The sequence below is a fragment of the Dendropsophus ebraccatus genome, chromosome 1 (assembly GCF_027789765.1).
Source record: "Dendropsophus ebraccatus isolate aDenEbr1 chromosome 1, aDenEbr1.pat, whole genome shotgun sequence".
In the NCBI taxonomy this organism is placed as follows: Eukaryota; Metazoa; Chordata; class Amphibia; order Anura; family Hylidae; genus Dendropsophus; species Dendropsophus ebraccatus.
The window spans coordinates 111570949-111578591 of record NC_091454.1 but is presented as its reverse complement, the minus strand read 5'-3'; positions in this window follow the sequence as shown (position 1 = coordinate 111578591).

Sequence of the window (7643 nt, the reverse complement as noted above, 5' to 3'; positions counted from 1 at the left end):
AGCATCTTTTATATGTGAAATTAATGTGAATAGCTTGTGGTAGTTAAAAGAAATAGTAATATATTTTACATTGAATACAAGTAGAAATTAAAAAGAGAACATATGCTTGTTGCAAATAGGATTTATTTTCATTCAAGATTTCTAAATATATTCAGCAAAATATCACGACATAAAAATATTTAGTGCACTGGGTATTCAATAGTATACAAAAAATAATACTGGTAATAATGACAAGCCTTGCCATTTAAACTTTTCTTACTGTACTGCTACTAAGCAGATCACAGGACCAGCAGAATCCATTCATAGTAAGCCAATCAACTGAAAGTTTTGAATGTTGTTCCTAAAACGTCTATCACATATCACTTTTAGGCTAGATTCACACGTAACGTATCCGCAGAGGATTTCTCGCTGCAAATTTGCAGCAAAATCCGCTGCGGATACTTGCCCATTCACTATAATGGGCTGACATACTCGCAGTGGGATGGCAGTATGTCAAATTCAGAGCCATTAACCCCTCTGGCCTGGGAAGATACTGTCCCGGGTCCCCGGTCCGGCTTGCTTCAGGGGCTCCGGGCGTCTTCCAGCGGTCAGCAAATTAGTGTGCTGCTGGCGCTGAGTATGATAATCCCACTGCGAGTATGTCAGACCATTGAAGTGAATAGGCAAGTATCCGCGGCGGATTTCGCAGCAAATCCGCTGTGGATATGTTATGTGTGAATCTAGTCTTATTGGGGAATTCTATAACCTGAACACTCTTCTACAGATATTCCTAGTTTGTGCTTATAATGCATAGTTCTATGTATATAATGCATAATAATGCATAGTTCTATGTATAGAAATCACATGCAATCATTTTTCTTCTACAGAAGCCAAAAATGCCATGGAAAATTGTCATTTTGTTTATCCTTAAAATAGTTTTTCTCCTGAACACCCACTATTTTGTTATTCGGAGAACCTTACCTGTGAGATCTTGGGCTGCTGGATGTCTTTATTGGCACATTATAACATGTGATGTAAAGAAGTCGCTTGTCACGTTTTATGAAGTGCAAGCACCCAACATTCGTTTTCTGATGAAAGTGTCTGATGGCTTCTAATAACAGGTGCAATGTTCCTGTTGTTGTCTAAGCAATGTAATTAGCTAGTATTCCTTTTAAATCACTCTACTAGAAGATGCAGCAAGAAAAGGGAGATGAGGTCTGTATGTGATGTATTCCTAATGCAGACAGACACCACTAACATAACATGAAGCTATCCTTATTGTATGGAACTAATGCAGAAGCCCTCACACATCAGTGCTCTTTGAGCGTGATGTTAACCCTTGCAGTTTTACAGCGCACATTTCTTTCCAGCATATGACCAGTATAACATATTAAAAACATGCTTAAATTGTGAAATAATATTCCTCTTCAACAAAACTTACATGCCACTTCAATCTTGTAATGGTGACAGCTAAAATGGCTCTGTAAGGGCCCTATAACACCAAATGATTATCGCCCATACTTGGCAGATTACCAGCTGATCCGGACGATTATCGGTTGCTACAATAGTGCCTGTTAAAAGACCATGATTAGCCGACATGCACATTGATGGCAGATCCTGGTCTTTCAACACATTGAATCACGATAATAGCGACAGCCTGCTACGTGGCACTCCGTTCTATAAGAGCAGCAGCAGCAGTCCGCCGCTGACTACAATGGGCAGCCTGGATGATTTAAGGATTGTCCAGACAGCCCTTCCTGCGGCCCCTCCGGCTTGCTGTCGAGCGCTGATATGTAATCATGCCATGTAATACGGCGCTAACGTTGTCAAAAATCACCATACATCTCACCTTCCTGAAATACTAAGTATGACTTGCTAGTAAGAGGTACTTTATATCTGGCGTGACTGCAGTCATTCCAACTTATCACATTAGAAGATTTAGACGTTTTGATAATTTGGTAAGATGTGCTGTTTCGTTTTGTCTAGCATGAAGTAGCACAAGTCCTCTTGAATTATTCTAGTTGTCAAATCAACTGTATAAATTGACTATATTATGCTATATACTATACTGTATATTTTATTTTCAAGAGGCTGAGTGCATGAATCTTGATATGCAGGTATGTGTGTAGCTGATTGTTGGCAATACTTTGTTAGGTATAGGTGCTAGAACTGTTTGTACCTTTTATTCACATACATAGATATATCTACATATATAGATGTTTATATTTTTCATTATCTAGTTAATAAAATGTTAAGAAAATATTATTTTTATATATTTAGTGATAACACAATAAACACTTGCAACTCAATGAATAGGTGCACAGGGTACAGAATGCTGCAAGCACAGTAGAATAAAGCACATTATTATCTACTACATAATGTATATAACATATCTTGGCATTTCATACAGTATCCAGGGGAGCTTGTGAATAAACGTAATAAACAAAAAAAAAATCTATGTAATGTATGGAACAATCACCAACAGGTTGGATTGACGCTCAGTGTTTTGGATGGGTTGTTTTTATGTCATTCATGCTGGCATTTTTAACAGATTTTTTTTAACGCCATCATCAAATGTTACTTTAATGTCTACAGCAATATACTGGAAAGTCTACACACAGTCATTTTGTTTGTGCCAGGTTTTTTGGCAATTATTGTTTTTTGTTTTTCTAAATTCCATAGCAAAGCCAGAAATAATATATGTTACAAATGTAACAAAATAAAGAATGTCTTAAAAAATGCTATGAAATACACAGCATTTTTTTTTTTTTATAAATGTTTAAGGGTGCCTTCACACACACTGGATCCGCAGCAGATTTCATGGTGCAGATTTGATGCTGTGTTCAGTTATTTAGATAAAATCAGCTGCGATACGGGGTATGTGAAGCTACCCTTAAAACACTTTTAGGCCATGTTCATACAACGTAATTTTTATGACAAGAACGGCCACTGTTAGCAATTAAATGCAAACAGCAGCTGTTGTTCACACAGCGTATTGAACAGTGGCTGTTGTTCACTACGGCCGCATAATAATTGACATTGAAATGAATGCAGTTTTCAGTGCAACAACGGCCATTGTTCAACACTCACAACAACTCCTTCACGTTCGGAATGCGTTTGAAACCACACCCCCATTTCTTAACCAATAGCAGTGTGATGTTTGCATGGGTTTCCTGCGGGTACTCCGGTTTCCTCCCACACCCAAAACATACAGATACGTGGATTTAGAATGTGAGCCCTATTGGGGACAGGGAGCAATAATTGGCAAAAATGTAAAGTGCTGCGGAATCTGTGTGCGCTATACAAATAAAAGCATTATTATTATTATTATTATTATTATTATTATTATTATTATTATTTGACAGTGTGAAACGTATTCCAAATGCGAATGTGGAGACATAGCCTTAAAGTGGTTATCCAGAAAAAAGTATTTTTTTAGCAAATCGACTAGTTTCAGAAAGTTATACAGATTTCTAATTTACTTATATTTAAAAAATCCCCAGTCTCCCCCAAATGTATCAGCTGCTGTATGTCCTGCAGGAAGTGGTGTTTTCTTTTTAGTCTCACACAGTGCTCACTGCTTCCACCTCTGTCCAAGACAGGAACTGTGCAGAGCAGTAGGGGTTTTCTATGGGGATTTTTGTTTGCTCTGGAGAGTTCCTGTCTCGGACAGAGGTGGCAGCAGAGAGCACTCTGTCAGACGGAAAAAAAGAAAACACCACTTCCAACAGGACATACATCAGCTGAGATTCTCAAATAGAAGTAAATTACAAATCTAACTGACACCAGTTGATTTGAAAGAAACGTATTTCACTGTAGTACCCCTTTAATTACTTTATTGCTGGTCCAAAATGTAGTATACTGATGACCACTCGTGGGGAAAATTTGCCTCATTTCAAGAGTGGAAGAACAAGTTAATTGATTTTTGATCCTGCACACTCAGAATTAGCCCAAGAGAGACCAGTGTCAGTGTAGGACCATCTCTCTGAGGTCACCTTAACGTGTTGAGCTGGTACATACGATCTGATCAAATAGTTTGCAAAAAAACTAATTTTTTCCATAGTTTTCTATAGCGGTTTTACCATTCGAAATATCTATATTATCTATACGGAGTGTCTTACCAATTGCAGGCTGCTGTTGCACTCTTCTGCTTTTGTCTGTATCTTAGCTATAGCAGCACACACCTGAATGATAGGAATAGTGGTATTGGGATGGCCTTTTTTTTTTGTCTCTCTATGTCACGTCAAAGATTCTCTTTTAAATAACTGCAAATGTGGAGGTGAGTGACAATAGGGTCTGGAGAGGAGAGTGAAGTCTCGAAGGGACGGAGGGGTCTCAAGGGGAACAGAAGTGTATGGAGGGAGACAAAGGTGTCTGGGGGAGTCTGGTAAAGGACAGGGGGGTCTGGGGGGCAGAGAGTTCTGGAGGAGGACAAAGGGGTCTAGAGAGGGACAGGGGAGTCTAATGAAGGAAAGAGCTGAGGGGTAGAGAAGTAGGAGAGGACAGAGCACTTAAGGGGGGGGAGAAGGGTCTGAAGGAAGCCAGAGGTGTTTAGAGAGAGGAGAGTAGTCTATAGAGGGCCATAGGTGTTAGGAGGTAGTAAGGGGTCTGAAAAGAGACAGAGGTGGGGTTTTTTTCGAGGACAGAGGGGTCTGACAAAGAAAGAGCAGTTTAGGAAGGGAAAGGGGGGTGTAGGGGAGGACAGTCAGTATTTTTTTCAGTATTTGTAAGCTAAAATTAGGAGTGAAACATACACAAAAGTAAACTATAATGCCTTATCCAAGGCATTGAATAGGGCATTGTCTCTCATGGACAAGCAAACAAATCATGGTATAAACTATAATGGTGAAGTTGATCATGGCAGGTTTGGCATCTAAAATCCTAGCGTGTAATATAGCATTACATGGCACCCAATGGAGGAGATGCTGGATATTCTGTGACTATCTGTCACAGTTTTTTTCTTTATTAGCTTATTTAACATACATTACAAGGTTATATAACTTTGTAATGTGTCTAAATAAGCGGTCTGGCCCCGATTCCCCCCCCCCTTCCGACCCCCGACCCCCCCTTGGAAGTTAAATCAAGTATACATACCAGATTAAAGTCGACCCCGTCCTCTTCTCCCGGGGCGCCATTTAGTGACGATGTCGTCACAGCAGGGTGCACCAGGTCTTCATGCTCCTCTGCATCTTCTGCTAAAGTGAATGGGACATGAAAAGGCTGCTGGTGCACTTGCGCACCAGCAGCCTTTTCATTGGCTGGACCGCATCACATGGCTTCCAGCTTCCTGATTGGCTGAGCTTGCGCATCGGCAGCCTTTTCTCTCCCATTCACTTCACACGGACCCAGAAGTGAGGGAGTTCCGAAGACGCCAGCCGGAGGTGACGGAGTCGCGGGCGGCAGGAGATTCAAGTTGCGGTTGTCACCGGAGGGATGGTGAGTATGAACTGTGTGTACGTCTGTGTTTTTTTTTTTTTTGAGGTCGTGCCGGAGTTGTCCTTTAAGTGAAAAGCATGCAGATTTTGCTACAGACTTCAGGCATATCCCAACACTTACCTGTCTTGGATTTTTAATAACAGTCAATCTGATTCAGCATTAGGATAATGAGCCCAAATGTTGGGTGATATTTGCCAGCATAATACATTGGCTGTTAGTCGATAGATACTGCACAGGTGCCTTTGGAAATACTGATTTTGTGCATTGTCAGCTTATGTCTTTTTATTTCCTATATATTGAGCAGCAGTTAAAAGTACTGTAACCCCCTTACCATGGGCAACATGAAATACTGAAAAGCTGTCCATTACAATGAACTATACTCAACTCTGAAATGCTACAGGATTGTGAAATAAATAGGGTTAAAAAGAGTCAGGCACAGGGAAAGGAGTCTCCTTGGAAGCCATGTGCATGAGGTCATACAATTGGTGGTAGCATATTCTATAGAGGTTTTTGTTTTTTTTTACTACCCCCTCTTACTTTATCACATGCAGGGAAGTTGTAGTCTAAAGTGTCGGTGATAAATACAGCTGTAATTTAGTTATAAGCACTAGTAAAGAAAAGGAATCTCAGGGCTCAGCATTCACCCCTTGACATTTTCAGCGATCCTTTGACTGAATTTACTTACATCTATAACATTTTCGCCGCAGAGCTACGGCCGTAGTTTTGAGGGGTGGAACATAGCCTTATTTTCAATGGGATCCCGGCCGGAGCGTACACACATCGTATGCGCTCCGGCCGGGATCCCATGCGGCACTGGAAAAAAACTGACATGTCAGTTTTCTGCGGCTGGAATTCAGTGAATTCCGGCCGCAGAAAGACCTGTCAGTTTACACGGCTCCGGCCGCTCGCTTCACTGTGGGCTATGGGAAGCTCTAATGATCATCATCATCAGAGCTCCGCGGCCGGAAAGATCACCCGGCCGGTACTTAAGTACGAGCCGGGCTGAGACCGGCCGTTCCGTGACCCGGCCAGGGTCACGGAACAGCCGGGTGTTCACGTTGTGTGAACATAGCCTTAAACTGTTCAGAAAAAGCAGCAGGCATATTATATTTTATCCTCAAGTATAAAATGCTACAAATCACAGCTACAAAATCTAAAAATGTCCTGGCAGTTTTTGAGATAATATTCTATTAAAGGGGTAGTTCAGCCAAATGTATTTATTTACTTGTTTTCAAATCAACTGATGCCAGAAACTGACAGAGATGTATAATTTACTTCTGTTATCTCAAAAATCTCAAGTCTTCTGGTACTTATTAGCTGCTGTATGTCCTGCAGGAAGTGGTAGGAAGTCAGAAAATGTGTATTAGTTGTATTATTTCCAGTCATTACTTCTATCACATGAACTGTCCAGAGCGGTAGCAAATCCCCACAGAAAACCTGTTCTGCTCTCCAGACTGGGAAGAATACCATTTACTGCAAAACATACAGCAGCTGATAAGTACTGGAAGACTTCAGATTTTTTTTATTGGAAGTAAATAACAAATCTCTGGCACTTTCTTGCACCAGTTGATTTAAAAGATTTTTTTTTTCTTTTTGCCGAACTACCCCTTTAAAGCTATGTTCACACGTACAGGATCCGCAAAAGATTTGAAGTTGCAGATTTGCTTTGAATCTAATCTGGCCCATCAAATCTGCTGCAGATCCTGTACGTGTGAATGCACCTTAAGGCATTTTAATTGCATTATTGTGACAAATGCAGGACAGCCGATGGTGACAAACCATAATGAATATGAACATAAATTGTAGTTTATGGAAGTGAACAAAAATTGCAAAGTGAGTAACTATTTTGAAATCTAAGCAGAGCTGCCTATCTAATGCTAAAACGGCTTTAAACGGCTTCTCTTCAGCCAATCAGTGCTGCCGTGCATTGATTGGCTGAAGAGGTGAGCCCGGAATTTCAAACGGCTCCTCTTCAGCCAATCAGTGCTGAAGAGGAGCACTGATTGGTTGAAGAGGAGCTGTTTGAAATTCCCGGCTCACCTCTTCAGCCAATCAAGGCACTGAAGAGGGGAGTCGGGGATTTCGAAGACCTGCTGCGCGGAGCAGGTAACGTATGCTCGTGGCCGGGAGGGGGGCGATTGGAGCGGCGTCGGCGGGGGGCGATCAGAGTGGCGATCGGAGCGGCGTCGGCGGGGGTGGCGATCGAGCCGGAGCAGGGGGCTGCGGAT